We start from the raw sequence: 24,360 nt of genomic DNA, 5'->3' as shown, positions 1-24,360 counted from the left end.
ATTACTTTGCCTAATACGTGCTTGCTTTATGACTTACTGACATGGAAAAAGTTATTTTTCCTTGTTCAGATGTCGGATATTCCACCTGTCATCATTTTGGACAGCGACACAGACTCATCAGCCACCTCACCGACCATTGTTGCCGATTCTCAGATCCCGTCATCGACACCCTCTAGTGACTCAGACGCTTCGTCCTCCGGAGCTAGTAACCATGCACCCGGCCCAGTGATTACCTCTGACGGAGTCGAGGACCTACAGGAGATTCCAGCTCCACTTGCCCAGGACCCTCGGAGCCACAGCACCATTCCGGTGGTGCTGTGATTCCCGCGGAACTTGGGGAAGGTTCAGTCCGTAATGAGCATAACCATTGGTGCTGACGCCTTCCTGATGGACGTCTCGTGCCAATCAGACCCGGCAGATACCAACAGATGATGGCAGCCCGAGGAGAGCCACCCGTGCAGCCACCCCCAGCCGATCTAGACAACCCAATATCCGCCGATTCTTCATCTGATGACTCATCCTCTGACGACTCTAGTGACGAGGATTCAGATGAGCACCTTGATGATGCAACTGTACAGCCACCCTCCACCCCGCCGAAGAAGCGGTACCGTTTCAATGGTACCGTCATTCCAGGGATTAATGGAGGTCGAACATTCGTTGACGCTCATGGTCGGCATCGTAGGGTTACCGCCTGAAAGCGGCTTGTGCCGTATCCTGCTGATCCCTTCATCCGTGAGCCTTACCGCTTCGCAGCCTCTACTTCTGGAGCCGGACCGTCTGCACCACCAGCTCCACCAGCACCACCCGTACCGACTGCACCGCCTGCCCCACCATCTCCCTCTATCGAGGAACTGACAAGGGAGGTGGAGATCCTCCGTGCTCGGGTTGCTGAGATCGAGGACCAGATGTCCCACGTAATGGACATCCTACACCCACTATCACCATAGGACATTTGTAGTAGATTTCATTATGTAATCTCACTTGTAGTTTTATGTTTCACTCATGTATTGTACGAACCTATGCGGATGTATGCGACTTATTATTAATGAATGGAAGTTAATGGTGTTTAATTTTACACAGTGTTCTATTTATGTTACTGTATGATGATTCTGTGGTATTTGTACCTGGTTGCATTACTTAATAAACATGTGATGTGTTGATTCCATATTAGTTACCATATACTGTATTATTACTATTTGAATAACGGATTTTGACTTGAGTCAAAATTTTTGTTTAGAACATCAATGGCCAACAGAAGATCAACACCCCCCGCAGCCCAAATCGAGGAAATGATCAATGAACGAGTCGCCGCAGCTTTAGCGGAAATGAACCCCCAAGCTCCACCGCCACCGGTTATCCAGCCCATTCGTAATGGGTGTACATACAAAGAGTTTCAAAGCTGCAAGCCCCACAACTTTAGTGGAACTGAGGGACCGGTTGGTCTCACTAGGTGGTTTGAGAAATTAGAATCTGTGTTTCGAGTTAGTAACTGCTCAGAAGCGAACAAAACCAAGTATACTTCATGTACACTATCTGACGGCGCCCTAACTTGGTGGAACACACTGGCACAAGCAAAGGGTATTGACGAGGTGTATGCTACGCCGTGGGAAGATTTCAAGGGGCCATGATTGAAGAATATTGCCCTAGGACCGAGATCCAGAAAATGGAGATTGAGTTTATGCAGTTGAAGGTTGTGGGAAACGATCTCGATGGTTACAACCGTAGATATCTAGAATTAGCCCTGATGTATCCTACCATGGTTACCCCGGAGTTTAAGCGTATGGAAAGGTACTTTTGGGGACTTCCTAAGTCCATTAAGGGAAATGTCACCTCGTCTAAGCCACCCAATGTCCCGGAAGCAATGCGCATGGAGCATACCTTAATGAACCAAATCATCATCAATGAACCGAAAAAGGCAAAATACGAAGCGGGTAGTAATGAAAAGTGCAAGTGGGCCAACAACAACAAAGGGAGAGCCTATGATCAAAACCCGGCGAAGCGACATGAGGGTTTTAAGGGAAACAACAACGGTGGAAACCCCAATCCGAACACCAACTCGAACCCCAACTACAAGAGTACTCTACCACAGTGTAAGAGGTGCTACAAGCACCATACCGGGTACTGTAACGTTGTTTGTGAAAAATGCAAAAAGACCGGGCATATTGGCAGGGACTGCAAGATCACCACCATGACTGGGAAGCCGAACCCCAATGGACCGAGAAAGTGTTATGAATGCGGACAGACAGGCCACTTCAGAAATGAGTGTCCCAACAAGCGAAAGGACGGCGGACCACCGCGTGGACGAGCTTTCAATGTAAATGCAAGGGATGCTCGTGAGAACCCCAACTTGGTGACAGGTATATTCACTATCAACAATCTATTAGCTTCTGTCCTATTTGATACTGGTGACGATAGAAGTTATGTATGTAGACACTTTTGCGATAAGATAAATTGGTCGTTAGTTCCTTTAAAGGAGAGTATGATTGCAGAGGTAGCCAATGGGAAACTTGAGAAAGTTGACCAAATTAGCCGAGGAGCTATTATCAATATAGCTGGTGTGGATTTCGAGATTGACTTGATACCCATTAAGTTGGGAAGCTTTGATGTTATTATCGGTATGGACTGGTTGACCAAGATAAGGGCTGACATTATCTGTGGAGATAAAGCTCTTCGTATACCACACGGAGAAGATGAGCCACTGATTATTTACGGAGAGAGATGTAGCTCGAAACTGAATCTCATTAGTTGCATGAAAGCGCAAAAGATCATGAAGAAAGGACGTCTTACTGTTTTGGCACATGTGAAAACATTAGAAACCGAAGTGAAGAGCGTAGATGAAGTACGGATTGTGAACGAATTTTCCGATATCTTTCCGGAAGAATTGCCTGGATTACCGCCACCAAGAGCAGTAGAGTTTCAGATCGACTTAGTGCCAGGAGCTGCACCTGTAGCTCGCGCACCTTATCGACTAGCACCTTCCGAAATGCAAGAGTTGCAGAGCCAATTATAAGAACTGCTAGACCGTGGATTTATCCAACCAAGTTTCTCGCCTTGAGACGCACCTGTTTTATTTGTGAAGAAGAAGGACGGATCATTCCGCATGTGTATCGACTATCGTGAACTCAACAAATTGACGATCAAGAATCGGTATCCTCTTCCCCGAATTGACTATCTTTTCGACCAGTTACAAGGATCAAGCGTTTACTCTAAGATCGATTTGCGATCCGTTTATCACCAGTTGAGGGTGAAAGAGAGCGACGTGATGAAGACTGCATTCAGAACTCGTTATGGTCATTATGAGTTTCTCGTGATGCCATTCGGTTTAACCAACGCACCAGCCGTGTTCATGGATCTCATGAATCATGTCTGCAAGCCATACCTGGATAAGTTCGTTATCGTCTTCATAGTTGATATCCTCATCTACTCCAAAAGCGAAGAAGAACATGAGCAACATCTCCGTCTAGTGCTTGAACTCTTGAGACAAGAGCAACTCTATGCCAAATTCTCCAAGTGTGAATTTTGGTTGAAGGAAGTCCAATTTCTGGGTCATGTTGTGAGCGACCAGGGTATCAAAGTTGATCCCACGAAGATCGAAGCTATCAGAAAGTGGGAAACCCCCACTACTCCGACGCATATTCGCCAATTTTTAGGTCTCGCCGGTTACTACCGAAGATTTATTGAAGGATTCTCTCTGATTGCGCGTCCTTTGACCGCGCTGACTCACAAAGGGAAGAAGTTCATTTGGGAACCCGAACAGGAATCAACATTTCAAACCTTGAAGAAGAAGTTAACTACCGCACCTATCTTATCACTTCCTGAAGGCAGTGACGATTTTGTAGTTTATTGCGATGCTTCGAAAAGTGGTTTTGGTTGTGTACTGATGCAACGCACAAAGGTTATCGCTTACGCCTCCCGACAACTGAAGATTCACGAATGAAATTGCACCACGCACGATCTCGAGCTTGGAGCCGTTGTCTTTGCATTAAAGCTGTGGAGACACTATCTTTATGGAACTAAGAGCACTATTTTCACCAATCATAAAAGCCTCCAACACATCTTTGATCAGAAGCAACTAAATATGAGACAGTGTCGATGGATCGAGACGCTGAATGACTACGACTGTGAACTTCGTTATCATCCTGGCAAGGCCAATGTTGTAGCAGACGCTTTGAGCCGAAAGGAGAGGATGATACCTCTTCGTGTTCGGGCACTGAATATCACCATTCATTCGAACCTCAACAGCCAGATCCGAGTAGCCCAAGATGAGGCTCTCAAGGAGGAGAATATAACTCATGAACACTTGAACATACTTGTCTCTCGATTCGAGGTTAAGGAGACTGGACTTCGATATTTTGCAGGAAGGATTTGGGTACCTCTTTACGGAGATCTACAGAACCTTATACTAGATGAAGCCCAAAAGTCGAGATATTCGATTCATCCAGGAGCCGGCAAAATGTACCACGATCTCAAGGAACAGTATTGGTGGCCCAATCTTAAGAAGGACGTTGCAACTTATATTGGTAAGTGTTTAACTTGCTCGAAAGTTAAGGTCGAACATCAGAGGCCTTCTGAATTACTTCAATAACTAGAAATCCTACAATGGAAGTGAGAAAGGATAACAATGGATTTCATTGCTAAGCTACCAAAGACAGTGGGCGGATACGATACCATCTGGGTTATCGTTGACCGTCTTACTAAATCTGCACACTTCCTAGCTATGAAAGAAACAGATACGATGGAGAGACTCGCTTAACTATACATCAAAGAGGTTGTATCTCGTCATGGTGTACCTTTATCGATCATCTCAGATCGCGATCCCCGTTTTGCTTCTAGATTTTGGCGTTTTTTGCAAGAAGCCTTGGGAACTCGTCTCGACATGAGTACTGCTTATCACCCACGGACCGATGGTCAGAGCGAACGCACAATTCAGACTTTGGAGGACATGTTGCATGCATGTGTCATTGATTTTGGAAAGGCCTGGGAAAGGCATTTGCCGCTAGCCTAATTTTCTTACAACAACAGTTATCACTCAAGTATTAACGCCGCACCTTTTGAAGCGTTGTATGGCCGTAAGTGCCGATCTCCTATTTGTTGGGCCGAAGTAGGCGAAACGCAAATCACCGGACCCGAGATAGTCCATGAAACAACTAAGAAGATTGTCCAAATTCAAGCAAGACTCAAGACGGCCCGTGATCGCCAAAAGAGTTATGCCGACCTTAAACGTAAAGACTTTGAATTCAACGTGGGTGACCGTGTAATGTTGAAGGTCGCACCTTGGAAAGGTGTGATCCGTTTTGGAAAACGCGGAAAGTTAAACCCACGATACATTGGTCCTTTTGAAATTTTGGAGCGTGTTGGACCCGTTGCTTACCATCTGGATCTTCCAACTCAATTGAGCTCAGTTCATCCTACCTTCCACGTATCGAACTTGAAGAAGTGTCTTGCTCCACCGGAACTTATCATACCACTAGAAGAACTTACGATTGATGACAAACTCCACTTCGTGGAATAACCTGTCAAAATTATGGACCGTGAGGTCAAAACTTTGAAACGCAACAAAATTCCGATCGTCCGAGTACGATGGAATGCCAAACAAGGACCTGAGTTTACCTGGGAGCGAGAGGATCAAATGATGCAGAAGTATCCTCACCTTTTCCCAACTCCTCCATCTACATCAGCTTAAAATTTCATGACGAAATTTTCTTTAACAGGTGGGTAATGTAACAACCCGGAATTTTCCAACTTTTAATTAATAATATTTATTATTAATGCTTATGTTTAATGAATGTATTTTTATACATTTACTTGCTACCGTACTTGACTTTACATGCCCGACTCGTCTTTGTGACACGCGTACTTTTCGCGAATAATATTTTAGAATATTATTTACATTCATGATTATTTATTATTAATCATTTTAATTAACTAAGGTTACTAGTTAATTACTTGAGCTTTATTTGGGTTAATTGCATACTTACTTGGACTTGGGCTTTTATTATTGGAAATGAACTTGGAAGCCCACCCTACACTCTTAATGGACTTGTAAGCCCATCATTTAAGCTAGTGATTTACTAATGGAAGCATGGATTAATTAACATAAGTAAAGGAATCTAGTTACTTATATACTTACACCATTTTCCAACACCAATTTACTTTATTACCACTTCAAGCTCACACCTTTCTCCCATGTTTGAAAGTTAACTTTTGACTTCCCCATTTTGCTCAAAAAAACCGTCCACTATATGCATGGGATGGAGTTCTTTTTTTTTTTTTTTTTTTTCAATTTTTGATACTTATATGCTAGCTTGTAACTTCATTTTTACACACACATAATACTTACAACTTCTTTTCTCTCTTTTTCTCTCAAACTTTGTAAGTAATAAACTTATTTTCTTTCTTTTCTTTCTTTTAAATTCAAGTTCCATCATCATCATTTACTAGTTACTTGTTGTTTATCTTTGTTAAAGATCAAGTTCTATAACTTGTATCTTCATCTAATCTTGGTTACTTTCATCTTTTGTTGTAAAGAACCAAGAGCAAAGAATCTAAACTTTCTAGTTTATGATTCTACACTTAATGTTTTTAAAGATTTAAAGTTCATGAGTTGTAAAACCATACTTGTGTTCATGTTGTAAACTTAAGGTTTACTTTCTTAAAGATCAAAGCCTTGGCTTGAATCTTTAAAGTATGAACAACCATGGACTTGTAACTTGTAGATTAGTTTATTTCTTCCTTTTATTCATGCTTTAAAGTTGTGATTATTGTAAGCATGGTCAAGTATTACTAGTTAATCTTGATCTCATTTTTCTTGAACCAAAGTTAACTTTGTAAGTTCAAGAACATGGAAGTTTAACTTTCTAGTTACAACTTCATATACTTTTGATAGATCTAAGTTTCTATAGCTTATGGTCTTCTTATTTTGTTGTAAACAAGAGCTTATGAGCTTACATACACTTTACAAGATGAGAATCTAAGTTTCATAACTTATGGTTTCATTAAAGTAAAGATTCAAGTGTTATGACTTAGAATTTAACTTAGTAGCTTTAGATCTAGACTTTTGGGTCTTGGATCTTCAAGATCTAACTAAGAACTATGTTCTACAACTTAAGATCTTGTTTATTTAGTTTACTTTCAAGTTTGTAGCTTAATATTACTTTTAGAGTTCATGTATGTGTCGGATCTAAGATCTTGATGTAACTTTGGTTCATCAAACTACTTGCAACACTTAATTGAGTTGTGCTACTTATCTTAGACTTACACTTGTGTTATGATGGTCAAAACTTGGTAAAGATGATGCAAACACATCAACGAGTTGTACAGCTATATGCATCAAGGATGAGAACTGTGATGAGCATCGAGCACCAAGAACCCACCGGAACACTAAACCTACTGTTTTTAGGGTCTGATCAGAATACCTGGGTTACTGTAAAGATGATTTTCAGTTAGATCTGTTCGAGTAGATAAATTTTCATTTAAGACTCGTCTTAATCTGAGTTACGGTTTAGGATCTATGGCCCTCCGAACGTCACTATGTCCTTTTAACGTTGTGCTGAAAATTCTGACCTACTCGCACTTAAACCGTCGCCACGGTCAAACTAAGACGAGTTTGGTTCTGGAAATTTTACAGAAATTAAAGGACTCATATACGGAGCCATGGCCACTGGTCCCACCTCAATTCAGTTTTTATAGAGGCCGTGGCGACTGACCGAATTCAGCCTTTGTTTTAAACTCTTTTCTAGAATGAAACTTACTTTATACTTTTTGTTTAATGATGAATGATGATGATACTTGAGACCTAATTTACATACATTTAAACCTATTGGGACGATTTACTGACTTAGTAACTTTTGACTTAGGTTGAGGACTTTTCGGACCTACGTACTTGCTTACTTTTCCCGAGTCAACTTTACTACTACTTTACACTGTGAGTTATAGCATCCCTTTTTACTTTAACTATTTTGGGAACTGAGAATACATGCGCATTTTACGTTTTACATACTAGGCACGAGTACTTAAACTTTATATATGTTTGGGTTATACAACGGCATAAACTTTCCCCTTAGCTCGGTAACGTTTAGTCATTGGTCTTTGAACCGGTGAACGCGAATCTTAGATATGGATCCATAGGGTTTGACATCCCCACTCGGGCTAGTAGCGCTAGCATTTAATGGGTGTTTAATACTTCGTAAAATACGCACTCGCCAAGTGTACTTTTAGGGGGTGATAAACGTTAAGTTAGTTACCAAGTGCCCACGGTTATACATATACTTTTCATACTGTTTTGAAGCCCTCTTTGTAGCACTGAAATCTCGTGGCCTAGCTTACATTACTGTTATACTTAAACTATAGCTCACCAACCTTTGTGTTGACGTTTTAAGCATGTTTTTCTCAGGTGCTTAAGGTTTGCTTGCTTCCGCTGTTGTACTAGTCATGCCTTGTAGACTTCCGCTGTGCTTACTAGAGATGTCACCGCATGAAACATTTTATCTTACATTCAAACTTTATTACTTTTGAAACGATGTATTTGTAACGACCTACGGGTCACGTACTATTATTGCTTGCTATTCGTAGAAGCAAACTTTTGGTTGTTAAACATTCGATGTTGGTTAAAACGTCACCTTTATTCATGAATGCAAAATTTTTTTGAAACAACATATAGTGTTTGACCTTGTAATGATCCTGTTGTTGATGAATCGTACGCGATGATTTTGTACGGGGCATCACATCGACGATCGATATTACGTTCAAACAATACTCGAATTGATCAATTGATTGTTCTTTAATTTTTGAAAAAAAGTCAACACTGTGATTTCTTCGAAATTGATCGAATATAAGGATTCACATAGCTTCAATGAGTGATTTTAAGGATTTACACACTTTTAATTTGATCTTCAACGCACCGGATTAATCTGAGCTTCAAAAGTCAACAAAAGTCAAAGATGAGTGTTCTTTATGAAATCTGAAAATCTGATACACGAATTGAAGATATGGATCAATTAGAACTAGTTTATTACGCTCTGATACCAATTGAAAAGGTAAGATCTAGCTTCGATTCATGTTTTCATGTTGATCAGTATGCATATCTCTGTATATAAGTTTGCGTATATGTATATGTATGTATAGGTATGATGAAGATGATGACTGATATGAACCAGATAAGATGATGATGATGAATCTGTATTAACATCCAAACTAGTGCCAAAATTACAAGTGTGAGTGTGAGTGTGAGTTGGTTACATGTGAGTTGAGAGCACTTGTTAACTAGGTGAAAGTGAAGGTGTAAGGGTGAGGGTGATTATGAAGGGTTAAAGTCTAAACTAAGCTAAGTGTGGGTATTTATACTCCATCACTTGTACATCAAATTACATCTATTTTTAAAGTCCTAACAAAAGGCACTTTGTGACGAATGTTATTATTTTGGCAGAAAATCGAACCACGAGTAATGTTTTAATTAGAGTTTATTTGCATCGTTTTGTTTCCATCTTGTGTGAAATGTTCTTTTTTAAATTTAGCCAGATTTAGAGTTTAGGGTTTAAGGTTTAGTGTTTTGGGTTTAGTCCTTAAACTCAAAACCCTAAACCATAAACTCTAAACCGTTCGTGTTAAAAATTCAATCTAAACCCTAATTTCTAAACCCAAAACCCTAATTTCTAAACCCTAAAGCTGTTCCCCCTAAATTATAACATTTATGACAAAGTATCTTTTTTAAAAATTCATATTTTCATGTGATCTTAATGCTTGAAAAAAAGAATTTCTAAAAAAAACTAAAAAAATTACCTCCCCCCCACTTCTCCCCAAAAAAGTGATTCCCTCTTGAATTAATACACTATATATATATATATATACACACATATACATATATACATATATACATATACATATACATATATATATATATACATATATGGGAGAGGATCCAGTGAGAACTCAGCATGTGTGAGAACCCGAGAACTCCAATTAGAACAATTTTGGTGAAATTCGAGCAATTTTTGGTGAAATTCGAGCAATTTTGGTGAAATTCGAGCAAAAAAATTGGCAGGCGAGCAAAAATAAGAAATTCGAGCAATTTTGGTGAAATTCAAGAAGAAAAAATGACGGGCGAGCAAAAATTGTGAAATTCGAGCAAATATGGTGATATTCGAGCAAAAATGGTGAAATTCGAGCTAAAAAGTGAGCTGCTTGAAAATGTAGAACGAAAATTGTATAACCGAATTTGTAGAACAGAAAAATGTAGAACATGTTCGAATTTTCAAAAATTGTTCTAATTATGATTTTGTAGAACATAAATGTGTTTGAATTTCTTCAAATTTGTTCGAATTTCACTTGTTCTACATCAAAATCACTTGTTCTACAGCTACATAGTTCTACAAAAAAGAAGCAAGTAGATGCATCTGTTCATCATCTTAAAAAAAAACAGAGTATCCATTATTCTTCATCTTCTCGATTTTTGCAACCTTATTTAAAATATATGAAACAACTTATAATCCAAAAAATACAAAGTTTCAGAGTAGAGATTATTATCAAGTGGCAGAAATTACTGGTGATGACACATGTGTGATGAGCACCGCACGCAACTTCTTCGGAAAACGGTAATTCGTGTATCATAGATGGAGTTGAAACAGTACTTCCTTCTCTAGAGACCTACAGAGAGGTTTTTTAGTTCATAACTAGTTCGGGTCCGGCCCGCGCGATGCGGCGGGGGCTTTCGGCCTGCGTATTTATATTTAACGTAGTTTTATGTATTTACATAAGGGAAAACGGTTCATGTGTTAAGCGCCGTTGGTGGTGGTGTCGTCTTTACTGTTTTTTAAAATCTGTCCGGTTCGAACGTAGTTAGTTTCGTTTTGTTGATAAAATTATTTCGAGTCTGACGGTGCTGGCGAAAAAATATAACTCGCGGCGAGTAGGAAGATACGGGCTGTCGTTGTTTTTAGCGTTTTTTAAAAAGTGTCCGTTTCAAACGTACTTTTTATCGTTTGTTCGTAAAATTATTTCGAGTCATGTCGAAAAAATTTAACTCACGGCGAGCGGAAAGATACGGGTTGTCGTTGTGTTTAGCGTTTTTGAGAAGTGTCCGTTTCGCGTATAGTTAGTCCCGTTGGGTTCGTGAGTTTTTTCGAGTTGAACGGTAATTTCGGAAAAATTTAACTCGCACCGAGCGAGAAGATAGGGCCCGTTATAAATTTGAGTGGAATTATTTTCTTTTATTTTAATATAATTATATATTTACACTTTTTACTCCTGAGAAAGTGTAAACTTTAGGGGCTGTTGTGTAAATATAACGAAAGTTGAGGGACCGGGTGTAATGTGAACGCAAATTCAAAACTACAGTCGATTTTACCTAAAACTACACAAATTCCCACCTCTTTTAATATATAAGGGTTAATTAATAATTAATTAATAATTAATAATAATTAATTAGTTGACTTACATAAATTATAGTATAGTATTTTTATATCAAATATGCAATCAAGATTCGAAAAACATCTGCTTTGCACTTACCAAATGATAATAATATTTCATTCGTGTACCATTTGGCATTTTGCAATGATTTTGGTTCTACCTTTTGTAACCAAATGATAATGATATTTAATTATTGAACAAATGATAATGATATTCAATTATTGAACAATGGTGGTAGGTTCTGCAATCTTATAATCTTTTGAGTCGATTTGGATGTTTTTATTCATTTGAAAAGCCCCAAATTTAAAAGCCCTAATTTTGATATAAATAAAAATGCTCGACTGTACCCTTTTTGCTCGCCCACCCAAATTTATGTTCGGCCGCGTTATTTTTTTGCTCGAATAGGAAGTTCTCAGGTTCTCATTGCTACAAAGTTCTCATTTGATCCATCTAATATATATATATATATATATATATATATATATATATATATATATATATATATATATATATATATATATATATATATATATATATATACTGGTAGGATCAAGAGGGAAGTAACTATTCGGGGGAAGCGAGGGGAAGCAAAATTTTTTTTTTTTTTTTCGTTTTTTGAAAAAACTTTGTTCACGAACATTATAGATGAGATGAAAATATGAACATTTAGTAGAGACACTTTGTGATAAATGTTTTTATTTTGGCGGGAAATCGCTCGAAGAAGTAATATATAACAATTATCGTGTTTTTCGAGCGTATTTTGAGGTTTTAGCTATTGGGATTTAGATATTAGGGTTTATAGGGTTTAGATATTAGGGTTTAGAAATTTAGGGTTTAGGGTTTAGATTTAGGGTTTAGATTTAGGGTTTAGATTTAGGATTTAGATTGAGTTTTTAACATGAACGGTTTAGAGTTTAGGGTTTAGGGTTTAGGGTTTAGGGTTTAGGAGCTGATACGTACACCACTTACTCTTTGCTATACACCACCAAAATTTAATTTTGGACCATTTTACCCTTGAACATAATTAATTTAGGGAAAAGAGCCTTGAGTTAGAAAGGGTAAAATAGTCAAAGATTGTAGTTTGGTGGTGTATGGCAAAAAATAAGTGGTGTACGGATCAACTCCCTTAGGGTTTAGGGTCTGGTGTTCTGGGTTTATGGAATAAACCCAAAACACCAAACCCTAAACCCTAAACCCTAAACTCTAAATCGGGCTAAATTTTACTTCACAAAACATGAAGAAAAAAAACGTTCATATTCTTCACGAACAATATTATCTTGAATGTTATTTTTATAGATCGTTTTCCCGTCTAAATAATAACATTCATCACGAAGTGTCTCTTCTAAATGTTCATATTTTCGTGTGATCTTGATGCCGGAAAAAAAAATTTCAAAAAAAAACGAAAAAAAAAATTTGCTTCCCCTCGCTTCCCCCGATTGGTTACTTTCCCATTGATCTTGCCCATATATATATATATATATATATATATATATATATATATATATATGGATATGGATAATTGCACGTGCTTTTGGTTGAATTACATTATATATATATATATATATATATATATATATATATATATATATATATATATATATATATATATATATGTGTGTGTGTGTGGATGGATATGGATAATTGCACGTGCTTTTGGTTGAATTACATTACTTTTTTATTGTGTTACCAAACTGTAGGTCGACCTAACAATAACTCCTACAGTATAATTCTCTTATGTCATCATAATAAAAACCGAGTTTGAATTAAGATATAACAAAAATTGCAACAGTCATTTTTGTGCTTTCACAATCCAAAATGACTAAAAATAAAAGTACAATAGTTGCATTAGTTCTGCTTCTCATTAGTGTTTTCACATCAGGTGTACAATCTAATTTACATTGAACCTTTTACTTTTGTTACCTATATTTTAATTTAATATCTAGTTATATTATATTTTGTTACTACCTCTAATCACATGTAGTAAAATATTGATTATTACTATGTTACAATGATCAATTAATATAATGTAAACCGTGTCCCATCTCATTAGTTTGCATCGATATATATACATGACATACGAATGTTCTAGACTGACAACCATTCTTATATTTTGAGAATGGATTTACATTTACATCACTATCTATTCTATATATATCTATATAATATACAAATATAACATCTCTAAATATGGCTAGAGTATATCTTCGGTTAATATCAATTGATCATTTTATCAACTTGTTCTTATAACTCAATATTAAAAATGGCAGGTGACAATCACACACCATCTTTTGATTCATACGCACTTAACTTACTATTATACCTTTACTTATACTTGGAATAAATCTAAGTTCAATTCCCTATATTAATCTAAGGGTATAATTGTGAGTTTATGATACAAAAGTTTACATGGATCAAAAAATGATGTGTGAGAATCACCTCCTATTAAAAATAATCAAACTTATTGATTGTGTAGTGATTTAATTTAATTTGTATAGTATATTATGTAAAAATAATAACAACTAATGAATAATAAGATCCGAGTAACTTTTAGTATATAGGGGTAATCACAAATCTACTCAATTAAAAATAGTCAATCACAATTTTAAGGCTGATGAGTCAAATCAATATGAGTGCGTAGTGATAAATCCAACATTTGTTTTTGATATATCAACCACAGATATGTAATCATAGTTTGTACTGTACAACTCACTAATGATATATCAAAAAATGTGATGGAAATATCATCACTCCATCAATATCTTTAGGTCAAAGGTTTCTTGCTTGTTAAAACTTCAATTAAAATAGTGGTTGATTTACTTATATAGTATACTACGTATTTATTAGAAAACTTAGTATGAGTTTCTTTCTCACAAAATTCATAAAGTACTTTATAGTGTCACTTTAGTTTTCTAATTTAAATAATAATGAGGTAACTAAACTAAAATGCAAGTTGTGTACTTGTACAGGTATTGCACCTCCTCCCCCCATAAAATCTGGCTTTACTTGTGATAGAAAAGAGATACCGTCTGCTTGTCATAGCGGCAATGATGAAAAATGTAAAGAAAAATGCAAAAAGGATGGTTATGACAGAGGCAAATGCATGCCTGATGATGGACCGTGTCTATGCTTGACCTACTGCCGAGCTTCCAGGAGGCACTCCCCCCCTAAACTCAACTTCGTAAACCATGCTACGTACGGGCATATATAAAGGCATGAGGCATCTGAATGCTATGTGTCATGGTCTTATCAAATAGGTGTTGTAATAATTCTTGATTATTAGATTATGCTAAAATATATGTAATTTTATTAATAAATAAAAAAACAGAAGTTTATATTTTTCAAGAAAACTGACTCGCTGCATTTTATATTTAGATCTTCACATTTAGACATTTCAATAAGTAACACTTCTACATAGTAGTTCCTAACACGTCTATATAACAAAAGTTATTTTGTTATGTAAAAGATATTTAACAAGTCTAAATAGCAAGATTTTTGTGCCAAAAAAATTATCGTAACACACGTCTACGTAACAATTGTTTAACACGTCAAAATGAACACGTCTACATAACATAACTTTAACACATCTAAATGAACACGTCTACCTAACATAACTTTAACACATCTAAATAGCAAGTTTTTGTTCGGCCATAAGAAACACGACTACATAATATTTGTTTAACACGTCTTAATATGTTCTGTCAAAAATTATATGGAACACGTCTACATAACATGATATTAACACAAGTTTCTTATTCAGCTAAAAATATACGTCCAACATGTCTATAGAACACTTCATAACATGTCTATTTAAATATCTTTTTCCGCAAAATCAAAGAATACATGAAACAGTCAACATAACAGTACTCTAACACATCTAAATATGTTTTAGACTTTTGAAACCTATTTTTCAATAAAACCTCTTCTTTTGCGCGAGTGGCAGATGAATCATCGGGAAACAAAAAATCAAACACGTTATACATCACATGGTAGTATCCATGATAAAAATAAATACCTTCAATTTTATCGGAAGCTATTCTTGCATAGCTTCTTATCTGAATCACCACAAGTCCTAACTTTACCCTAATTTAAATCTAGACCATCACTTCCTTAACAAACCAATTATCTCTTGAAACCCTAAATCATATCTCCACCTTAATTATCTAATTGCACTAGCACCTTTACATTCGATATTCTACAAGTACAATCATTACTGCCATTTTCATTACAATGTTGATCAAAACCTCTCCATTTATGCTGGTAATTATACTTTTCTCTATGTTAAAATTTGTTGTAGGGATTAAGACTAGTAGTTGCTTTTGTTAATAATTATGTGTTGGTTATATACTACTACTATATACTGCCTTGATTTTGTAGTTTGAAATAATTTGAGATGACTATTCTGAATACAATATATTCATTTTGACGAAATGCAGACTCATTTATTCTTGTACTAAACTTCACTTTCGAGGCTAATTTGATTGATCACCAGATCGATATACATTTTCATAATATGTCAATATAAACTACTCTATGTTTTGCTTCCTCGTTGTTAAGCTTCTGCTAAGCTAAGTAAATATGATTTTGCTTTTTTTAACCTTGTGTTGTAATAGTTGATATAGAAAGAAAGATAATGAACTATAAGTTCTTGTATGTTATTTGTGTGTATAATACAGATACAAGAGGTATGTATATATAGAATATACATTTACATAATATAACCCTACACTTCAACTATCTTGTCTAATACTCCCCAGCAAGCTAAGGGCGGGAAACGACCTGCAGCTTGGATCGTAGATTCTCAAATCTTTGTGACAGAAGTGGTTTCGTAAATATATCAGCAATTTGATCATTAGTAGATATGAACTGGACTGCAAGTTTCTTCGCAGCTACCTTTTCTCGATCAAAGTGAAAATCAACTTCAATATGCTTTGTGCGTGCATGAAAGACAGGATTTGCTGATAAGTAGGTGGCGCCAAGATTGTCACACCATAGGGTAGGCATTGTGGCCATGGGAACTCGGAGTTCTTGTAGAAGGGATTCGAGCCAAGTAATTTCAGTAACCGTATCTGCTAATGCTTTGTATTCGGATTCAGTGGATGACCTAGATACAGTCTTTTGTTTTCTAGCAGACCATGATATCAAATTCGAACCCAAATATATGGCATATCCCCCAGTGGATCGACGTTCATCTGGGCAACTGGCCCAATCTGCATTCGAAAAAGCGTTGAGAAACGGGGAATGAGCATCAGTGTATGCATGTAAAAGAAATTAAGAATTGTGTTGTATCAGAAGGCCATAGTCAACAGTTCCTTTAAGATATCTAAGAATTCATTTAACAGCAGACCAGTGATTGATAGTATGAGAGTGCATAAACTGGCAGACTTTGTTGACTGCAAAGGTTGTCTGGACGAGAAATGTAACATCCCGCGTTTTTCCGTTAAATTTATTTTTAACACCGTCTTTTTTTTTTTTTTAAACATAATCTTTCGTATTTAAATTAATAGTTTCCGTGAGTAACGTTCATTATATTTCCGCTATTTAATTTTGACATCACCCAATTACTCGAGCGTTTTAAAAATATTCGATCGGTTAAATCCCGCACCCGCTTTGAAACTCGAGGGACCGGAGTTGCCAAATGGGCAAACTAGTTGACTAGGTCAACTAGTCAACCCATTTCACCACCATTCAATCCCTCCATCTCTCTCTCTTTCTCTCTAGCAAGAACACACACAAACCCCAACTTCATAGAATCATCATCTAAATTCGGGATTGGAAGCAAACTTCAAAACAAATTACATATTTGGAATCCTCTCTTCATCCTCTACAATTTGATACCAACTTCATCTCGTTTGGGTAACATTTCTAAAACTCTAGATTTCTCTAAATTCGTGTTTTTGATTTGAAATGGTGTTAGTTAGTGTCTATGGCTCAAGTCTAACATGAATATATGTTTGGTTTGCTCGATTTGTTGTTTTTGGAGTAACTAGCATGAACTTGAAATGGGTTTGCTTAATCCTTGATTTTGGATGAGTTAATGTTGTTAGTTTGTTAAAGTGCATGTTTTAATTGTGTTACTAGTATCATTAGCCACATTTGGATGTGTAGGTTGATTAAGAAAACTTCAAAAACCCGATTAATGATTTTGTAATGTTTGACTAGGGTTTGATAGTTCTTGACATGAACTTTTGGATGCTTAAATGCCATGGAGTGTTAATTGTTAGTGTTTAGTAGTAATGTATGCTTCATTACCTTCAAAACGGCATATCGTATGTGTAAATTGGATTCCCGAATCATAAAATACGTTTTACGAACTTGAAACTTTGAAAATAAACCTTTCTTGATCAATTGACGAGTTTTCGGTTATTGTAAATGATGTTTTTGATTGATGATATATGGTTAGTTGTATTCCTCGTCAAAATACCTTTTCGACGATATATGATAAGCATTATAAGTGTCTGCGGGTCAAGAATTGGGTTGGAAAAGGTTTTGGTTCGTGCACACTTGGAAAGACTGACCAGAATTCTCTGGCCAGGTAGTGGCGCGGCGCGCCACATCCCCGCGCGGCGCGCAGAATCGCCTGGCCAGATTCTGCTCACTTTGTCACATTTCACGCGAAATGTTTGACTAGCTACCGACCTCCGATTCACATGAAACTTGTTCTAATATGCTTATATATGAATAAAAACCTCAGAAAAATAGTTCGGGACCGAACCCGAACGTGTTGACTTTTTCGTTGACTTTGACCAAGTTTGACTTTTAGTCAAACTTAACCAAACTTTTATACAATCATTCTAACATGCTTTTATACTTGTTTCTTGTATGAAACTTGACAACGTGATTCACATGCTATACTTAATCGAGTCGTAACGAGCCATAGGACTAATTGAACACATTTCACCCGACTTTGTGTCGTAACCGGTTAATTGACACAACTTACTTGTTTAGGTCAAGGCTAAGCAACTTTCATGCATACGTTACTTTGTGAAGTACTTTTATACTCGTGCACTCGAGGTGAGATCATAGTCCCACCCTTTTCAACAACTTTTTATACTTTAAATTGTGGGCTGAGAAACATATACTTTGTTACATTTTGTACTACTTACTTTTATACTTTGAACACAAGTACAAGGAAAACAAACATTCCACAGCGAGTTAGAACAAAAATCCTCAATTCGATTATCATTAGTTACACTTGCAGGGTGTAAGCGAGAACTTATATTGTGTGGCCATACGGGTTTGACAAACCCTCATTACGGACGGTTCGCTACCGTCTACGGATGAAATATATTTTCGGGAAACAGTGTATGTTCTAACACTATTGTGATGGGGTTCTATGGAAGGAAACGTTAAGTCTTGATAATTGGGTGCTCGCGAACAATACTTTTGGAATGCAAACGATTTTGATAATCAACTATGGGAATACTAAATCTTGTGGTTCAAAAACAACGTTTATTACAAACACCTATGATTTCACCAACGTTTTTCGTTGACAGTTTTCTATATGTTTCTCAGGTTCATACTTGGCTATTTGATACATGCTTCCGCGTACACTCATACTTGCTTGGAGTCGAGCATACATGCATACACTCTGATTTCTTGCTTGGGGTCAAGCATACATACATACGCTAGGGATAGCACTTTTGGATTCAAACTTTTGTTTACATACTTACGCTATTTATAGCAACTGTGTTTTTCAACTTATATTATGTCGCAAGTTATTTCATTTATACTTCATGACTTTTGTAAACTTAGACTTGTTGTCGAACGGTTTTGTAAACTAAACTTGCAAGTCTTGTACCTTTCAAATGAATGCGACATAATTTTGGTCAAACGAGTCTCATATAGGGACTACGACCACGCAACGGGACCTAAGTAGTCGGCGCCGTCAATGACGATTTGATCGGGTCGCTACAGATGGTATCAGAGCGTTGGTTGTAGGGAACTAGGATGTGCATTAGTGTGTCTAACAGAGTCGTTAGGACGCATTAGTGAGTCTAGACTACAACCGGATAGTTAGCATTTGCATTCTGACATACATTTGCTATAGATAGCACTTACTTGACTACTTGTGCATTATACTTGAATCATTCTTAGGCAAACTTTTTAATGGTACCCAACCTTCATCATACGAACTCGTATTCCGCCACTTTTTGGTAACACACGTAAATTCATGATTCATACACGTATGGATGACGACGACTTCATTAGTCACACTTGTTCGGGAACTCTGTCTTCCGGATTGTTATTTGCCACCGTTTCAACTTACTATCGGTTTCCCACTGGTGTTTCTTACTATCTACTTTTTGGTGTTACTACCATCACTACTCTAGGTGAGTATCGTCATCAACATTTATCACTACGGTTGCGTGCTACTCGTTATCATGACTCGTTACTCTTTTCATACCTAAATACATTATTGTTGAATCGAACCGATTTGACGTTAACAATCATTTATACACTTCCCTCGGGGAACGCTTCCTTAGAGTTGCAGAAATTCTTTCGATTTAATACGAGTCACGTTTGAGACGTCGTTACATTTTGTTCATTTTAGATTTTCGCGATGACACGAACTTGAATCTATAGAGTGATGTGGGAATGGAGGTATGAGTTAGCGTAATATAACGACACTCGATCAACGTGGTTATATTACGGTAAGACATACCAAAGTTCTAGTGACGCGTGATGGTGGTTAGACTCGATCAACCTAAACACCACCATGTGCCATGTACATGACTTCATCTTTTCAGGTTTGGACATCCGAAAACTCCGAGAATATTTATAACAACCATACCGGGGACACACCTTCGATTTTTGTCGAACTATACTTATGCTTCCGAATGAATTACCGATTCCATTCGACTTCAACCGTATGTCACACGGGTATACTAGCTCGTCCTCGCGCAGTCTTAATGACTAACTACAATTTACTCGTTATGCTCACATCGGGGCGGGAACTTCTCTTGCATCACCCTCGTACTTCCGGTTCAGGAGGTCCTTATTCTAAATTCTCAATGGAGAGCGACTCTTCACGTCATACAAGTATTCGCCGCGAGGGTGGATAGTCCTAACAATCGTTTTCAAAAACCCGATAAGAACTTGCCCCGACGAACGTTTTTGGAAACCGATAAATCTTCCGCGACGCGAATTTTCTTGAGAAACTTGTCCTAGCTAACGTTTTCAATTCCTAGCAAACTTGTTCACTATGCCTTAGGGAAATGTACCCCGTTTCGGATTGAGATCCTCGTTTCACTTCTAGATTTTGGAGTACCTTACAAAAAGCCTCGGGACCGCGTTTAGACATGAGTACCGCGTACCATCCACAACCCGACGGACCGAACAAACATGCGATTTAAACCTTGGAAACCATAATACAAGTTTGTATTACCAACTTCAAATTTACTTGAGAAAAGTATTTTCCTTTAACCGAATCCTCGTACTACAATGATTTTCATTCGAGTTTTAACGTCACTCCTTTTGGAACCACATGTGACCAGTCATTCTCTTTTGTCGAACCAAGTAAACGATGATCAATTCACCGGGACCGGGATTATGCATGAGCGACCGAGAAAACTTATCCATATCCAAGAAAGACCCAACACGACTCGTTGTCGCCAAATGAGCTACGCCGATTTAGACGTAAACATTTCAAATTCCACGTGGGAAACCGCGTCACGTTAAGAGTCGCACCTTGGGAAGGTGCAATCCGTTTCGGGAAAACGTAGGAAGCTAAATTCGTGATATTTTAATCCTTTTGAAATCTTGGGGAGTTTTGGACCCGTTGCTAACCGTTTAGATTTTCCGACCCATTTTGAGTCTTCGTTTATCCTACATTCGATGTATCAACTCAAAGACGTGTTTTGCGAAACGAGAACTTGTTATCTCCTTTGATGAACTCACTATCGACGATAACCCTCACTTCCTAGGAGGACCAGTTGAAACCATAAATCGTGAAGCCAAACCTTAAAACAACATATAATCCCGACCGTCGAAGTTCGTTGAAATACCCTAGAACGTACTTCTCCCTCATTCGTAGAATTGGCAACACAAAATCTCGAGGAAGATTCAACAACTACTACTTCCAACTAAATTTCGGGACGAAATTTCTTTTGAGGTGTGGATAATGTAACATCCCGCGTTTTTCCGTTAAATTTATTTTTAACACCGTCTTTTTTTTTTTTTAAACATAATCTTTCGTATTTAAATTAATAGTTTCCGTGAGTAACGTTCATTATATTTCCGCTATTTAATTTTGACATCACCCAATTACTCGAGCGTTTTAAAAATATTCGATCGGTTAAATCCCGCACCCGCTTTGAAACTCGAGGGACCGGAGTTGCCAAATGGGCAAACTAGTTGACTAGGTCAACTAGTCAACCCATTTCACCACCATTCAATCCCTCCATCTCTCTCTCTTTCTCTCTAGCAAGAACACACACAAACCCCAACTTCATAGAATCATCATCTAAATTCGGGATTGGAAGCAAACTTCAAAACAAATTACATATTTGGAATCCTCTCTTCATCCTCTACAATTTGATACCAACTTCATCTCGTTTGGGTAACATTTCTAAAACTCTAGATTTCTCTAAATTCGTGTTTTTGATTTGAAATGGTGTTAGTTAGTGTCTATGGCTCAAGTCTAACATGAATATATGTTTGGTTTGCTCGATTTGTTGTTTTTGGAGTAACTAGCATGAACTTGAAATGGGTTTGCTTAATCCTTGATTTTGGATGAGTTAATGTTGTTAGTTTGTTAAAGTGCATGTTTTAATTGTGTTACTAGTATCATTAGCCACATTTGGATGTGTAGGTTGATTAAGAAAACTTCAAAAACCCGATTAATGATTTTGTAATGTTTGACTAGGGTTTGATAGTTCTTGACATGAACTTTTGGATGCTTAAATGCCATGGAGTGTTAATTGTTAGTGTTTAGTAGTAATGTATGCTTCATTACCTTCAAAACGGCATATCGTATGTGTAAATTGGATTCCCGAATCATAAAATACGTTTTACGAACTTGAAACTTTGAAAATAAACCTTTCTTGATCAATTGACGAGTTTTCGGTTATTGTAAATGATGTTTTTGATTGATGATATATGGTTAGTTGTATTCCTCGTCAAAATACCTTTTCGACGATATATGATAAGCATTATAAGTGTCTGCGGGTCAAGAATTGGGTTGGAAAAGGTTTTGGTTCGTGCACACTTGGAAAGACTGACCAGAATTCTCTGGCCAGGTAGTGGCGCGGCGCGCCACATCCCCGCGCGGCGCGCAGAATCGCCTGGCCAGATTCTGCTCACTTTGTCACATTTCACGCGAAATGTTTGACTAGCTACCGACCTCCGATTCACATGAAACTTGTTCTAATATGCTTATATATGAATAAAAACCTCAGAAAAATAGTTCGGGACCGAACCCGAACGTGTTGACTTTTTCGTTGACTTTGACCAAGTTTGACTTTTAGTCAAACTTAACCAAACTTTTATACAATCATTCTAACATGCTTTTATACTTGTTTCTTGTATGAAACTTGACAACGTGATTCACATGCTATACTTAATCGAGTCGTAACGAGCCATAGGACTAATTGAACACATTTCACCCGACTTTGTGTCGTAACCGGTTAATTGACACAACTTACTTGTTTAGGTCAAGGCTAAGCAACTTTCATGCATACGTTACTTTGTGAAGTACTTTTATACTCGTGCACTCGAGGTGAGATCATAGTCCCACCCTTTTCAACAACTTTTTATACTTTAAATTGTGGGCTGAGAAACATATACTTTGTTACATTTTGTACTACTTACTTTTATACTTTGAACACAAGTACAAGGAAAACAAACATTCCACAGCGAGTTAGAACAAAAATCCTCAATTCGATTATCATTAGTTACACTTGCAGGGTGTAAGCGAGAACTTATATTGTGTGGCCATACGGGTTTGACAAACCCTCATTACGGACGGTTCGCTACCGTCTACGGATGAAATATATTTTCGGGAAACAGTGTATGTTCTAACACTATTGTGATGGGGTTCTATGGAAGGAAACGTTAAGTCTTGATAATTGGGTGCTCGCGAACAATACTTTTGGAATGCAAACGATTTTGATAATCAACTATGGGAATACTAAATCTTGTGGTTCAAAAACAACGTTTATTACAAACACCTATGATTTCACCAACGTTTTTCGTTGACAGTTTTCTATATGTTTCTCAGGTTCATACTTGGCTATTTGATACATGCTTCCGCGTACACTCATACTTGCTTGGAGTCGAGCATACATGCATACACTCTGATTTCTTGCTTGGGGTCAAGCATACATACATACGCTAGGGATAGCACTTTTGGATTCAAACTTTTGTTTACATACTTACGCTATTTATAGCAACTGTGTTTTTCAACTTATATTATGTCGCAAGTTATTTCATTTATACTTCATGACTTTTGTAAACTTAGACTTGTTGTCGAACGGTTTTGTAAACTAAACTTGCAAGTCTTGTACCTTTCAAATGAATGCGACATAATTTTGGTCAAACGAGTCTCATATAGGGACTACGACCACGCAACGGGACCTAAGTAGTCGGCGCCGTCAATGACGATTTGATCGGGTCGCTACAAGAAAGGGTGACATACTGTAAAGCACCTACCGTCTGTCGATATTGAACGGGATTCTCCAATTGAGGACTATCTCCGAGAGCTAAATTAGCAGTTGTAGTCATAAGTGTGGTAATAGGCAAAGACCATGAGACTTTTCAAGTAGTTCTAGAATATATTTCTTTTGGGACAAAACTAAGCTGTTTTTGTTTGGGGTGACTTCAACTCCAAGAAAATATGAAAGAGGACAAATGTCTTTGATAGAAAAGGACTGACTTAGTTTCTTGACAACCTAATCAATCACTGTAGGATTGTTACCCGTCATAATTATGTCATCAACGTAAACCAGCATATATAAGAGG

This window comes from Rutidosis leptorrhynchoides, chromosome 8 (genome assembly GCF_046630445.1).
Source record: "Rutidosis leptorrhynchoides isolate AG116_Rl617_1_P2 chromosome 8, CSIRO_AGI_Rlap_v1, whole genome shotgun sequence".
NCBI lineage: Eukaryota > Viridiplantae > Streptophyta > Magnoliopsida > Asterales > Asteraceae > Rutidosis > Rutidosis leptorrhynchoides.
This window is presented reverse-complemented; position numbering follows the sequence as displayed.